Genomic DNA, 3,637 nt, shown 5'->3' with positions numbered 1-3,637 from the left:
GCGCATGCCATCAGATATGGCACCCTTTACAGAGAAAAGATTCTGGTACAACAGGAACATAAGGCTGACCAACTGTATTAATTCTTGGATTTATTCCTCATTATCTTTTTCTCTACACAACAGGTCTTCTGAATGTTTCCATGATGTCAAGGGAAGAGAGGGGATGTTCTTTTTGTTTCATCTCTACCCTCTTTTCTTGAATCCTTCCCCCCCACCCCACCCATCTTCACTTCATCTAATGGCTTTGTATCTATATGATTTTTTTGATATCATGATGTCCTTTCCAAGGACCACTATGTATTTCACGGCAGGCGTTGTGGTGCTCCAAGTAGCATTAGAGGATATTTAGAATCAGAGACCACTTAGAAGTAATAAGAATAAGAATACTTAGGGGCCCTTCAGTGACTCAGCCAGTTAAGCATCTGACTCTTGATTTCGGCTCAGGGTCAGGAGATGGAGCTCCGCATCAGGCTCTGTGCAGCCTGCTTGAGATTCTTCCTCTTCCTCTGCCCCACCCCCCCTCCCTCCCTCTAAAAAAGAAGAAGAAGAAGAAGAAGAAGAAGAAGAAGAAGAAGAAGAAGAAGAAGAAGAAGAAGAAGAAGAAGGAAGAAGAAGAAGAAGAAGAAGAAGAAGAAGAAGAAGAAGAAGAAGAAGAAGAAGAAGGAAGAAGAAGAAGAAGAAGGAGAAGGAGAAGGAGAAGGAGAAGGAGAAGGAGAAGGAGAAGGAGAAGAAGAGGAAGAAGATCTAACTTTAATACTTACTGGACATTTATTATATGCTGTGTTGTGTTTTACATTTATAATTTCACTTAATTCTCAGAAGAACCCTATTATTTGGCAATTACAATTATCCCCACTTTATCAATGAGAAAACTGAAACTCAGAGTTTAGGTAACTTCCAAACTTCATGCAAAACCAGAATTCAAACCAGGTCCATCTGACTCCAGAGCCATTTCTTACCTATATGGCTCTACTTTCTGTCTCAGTAAGCTTAAAAGTCAGGGAACTGGAAGGAACAACAACAAAATAAACCTAATGTAAGGCCAAGAGAATTGCTGACAAAAAGATATATCTTTCCTTCTCGATGTTTAATGTCAATTTTTATACTTTGGCTAAGATATGTATTATAAAGCTATTTGCTGAAGGTCATTTTCCTCCTACCCCGCCCTCATCATCAGATGATTTTTATTTATAGCTATGTTTAAACATCATAGGTAACACTTAGACTTGCTGTATACTGAATTTTCCATCTGAGCAAAGATTCTTTCTCAAAGCATATTTGCTTTATTCACTCTCTGGTTTTTGCCAAGAAATTAAAAGGACTTTTTTTTTTCTTTTAACTTTTTGTTTCAAGTATTCCTGAGCTCTAGAATTTAGACAGTCAGGTCCAATTAGTCAAGACCAGATTAATCAAACTGAAGTTTTAGATCCATGGCTAGCTTGAGTTCCGCAAAGTAGAAAACATTCTAGATTATTTTTAAAGGAAAAGACATTCTGATTTAGTTCTGTATTGTTTGTAATCACATATGCTTTACTTCACAGCTTGAATGCTAATAAGAGCTTCCTAGAATTCATTCCTTAAGAAGTTAAGTCATGGCATCTAATTATTTGGCAGGGTGTTTTAAGTATATATAATTATATCTTCTCTCCATTTTGTGGTGGTGAGCCAAGTAATCTGCATCAAGAGAAAATAAATAATATGTACATTAGAGCTACCAACTAGGAGCTCACATCACTTTGGAAAAACCCACTCATTTATAATCTTAACACATAGTAGGTGCTCAATACTTTTTTTTAGGGTAGATAAAACCCATGAGGTTTTTATTTTGTTTGCTTTGTTTTTTTAACCACATGACTTCTGACAATATAGCATTTTCTAAATTTCCTTTTGAAAGGAATTTGTTTCTCATTGGAATTATGGTCCATGGAAACTACTTTGTAAAATGCTGCTGCAGATGCTTAAAATTTTGATGTCCTCAGGACACATTTGCACCCATTCAGAACCTCTGAAACATGAATGAATGCAGCCCTTAGGGTGCCCAGTACTTTTTAATGAACCAAACTAATCTCACCCCCACCTTTCTAAACAGGATAACTCAGGCAAAGGGAAATCATATTGACCCTATTCCATATTTCAGTCCTTGGAGGTCGGTTGTGTGAGTGTGCCTGAGACCCTGCACGTGGGACTATAAAGTTTCAAATCCTGATCACTACCTTGGAAGTCCCTTCTCTTTTCTGAGTGCTCCTCTGCTTCTTGCCCTACGAGACAGGACCAGTTCTCAGACAGTACAGGGCAACAGTGAAGAGTAAGACCTAAGATGACAGCACATTAAGCATGGCTTTATAATCATGAGCACTAAGCGATGATTTTTTCCTCATACATTCTGCATGATCTTAACTCTTACTCCTCTATTATTTGGGGATGATAACTGCAAAACATGGTCAGAATTTGGGCTAAAATAACTTTTTTTTCCCCAAGTCTGGTAAATTATGTTACAAGCCTTTGGGGAGGTAGATCTGAGACACTTTCCCCTGGGCACGCTGCTGGGAGGTAGAACGGAAAGCAGAATTGTCATTTTCAGTCTGGGAAGGCTGACCCTTCTTTCTCCCAAGCGTGCGATCGAGCACGTAATTGGCGCTTTACAGAAACAAATACTTCTGTGAATGCAGGGACTTGGGGATGTGAAAACATTTCACAAACCCCAAAGAGATTCATAGCCAGACCGAGATCTGATCCTAAGATATCTGAGCTTTCTTTAAAACGCGGGTTGTAGCCGCTTCTGACACCCTCAGGTCGTCGTCCCTCTAGAAAGTAGGCCAGAGAGAATAGGGGTTGGGGCGGGGGGGGGGGGTGTTGTTCTCATTCCCACCAGGAACCCGAGGGGTAAGAGGGCGCACCCCTGGGTGGGAAGGCAACAACGGGCGAGGCTGCGTGGGGCGCGTGGAAGCCAGGCGCGCGGGCTGAGGCTCCGAGAGAAGCCCAAGCCTCGGCCGCAGGCATCGCGCCCAACAGGACACCTCAAGCCCGAGGACAGGTGTGTGCGGGGGGGGGGGGGGGGGGCGGGGGGAGTCAGGTGCACCGCGCGGCACTCCCAGGGCAGACACACCCTCCGCCGCCCACGAGTGACCTAATTACAAGGTGCCTGCCGCGCCCAGAGGCGGAGGCGGTCACTCCAACCAGGCCACCACTCGGCGCCCGTTCCTGCCCCCAAAGATTTGGGTTCCCATACAACTCCAGCGCACCACGAGGTCACAACTCTGGTTTCTGTGACCCGGACGCCAACGCGGGGTGAACCGCAGAGCCGGCTCACCTTAGGGAAAAAGTCTCCGGTAGCTAGGCTCTCCGCCCACACCCTCCAACCCCGGGACTGCGTCTGCGCCACGCCGGCGCCCGCGCCGCGCAGGACGTTGTGCTCTGGAATTAGCTCGGTTCTCTGCCGGAGGCGCCGCACTTGCGGTGCCTCGGTCTTCCCTTCCCCCCACCCCCGACCCCTCCCTTCTGGACGACCACGCCCTAAAAGCGAAGGTGCCTGTTACCAGCCGGCTACATTGCGCCTGCGCCTTGGCCCCTGGTTACCGCCCCCCTAGTCGGCCCTGGCGGCGGAGCAGGGTTGGCTCTGCAGTTGCGCAGCTCCTGT

The sequence above is a fragment of the Mirounga angustirostris genome, unplaced genomic scaffold (genome assembly GCF_029215605.1).
Source record: "Mirounga angustirostris isolate CCGP_5_RB_7025 unplaced genomic scaffold, mMirAng1.0.hap1 SCAF_7, whole genome shotgun sequence".
Taxonomy (NCBI): Eukaryota; Metazoa; Chordata; class Mammalia; order Carnivora; family Phocidae; genus Mirounga; species Mirounga angustirostris.
The sequence above is the reverse complement of the archived record's forward strand: the minus strand, read 5'-3'. Positions refer to the sequence as shown.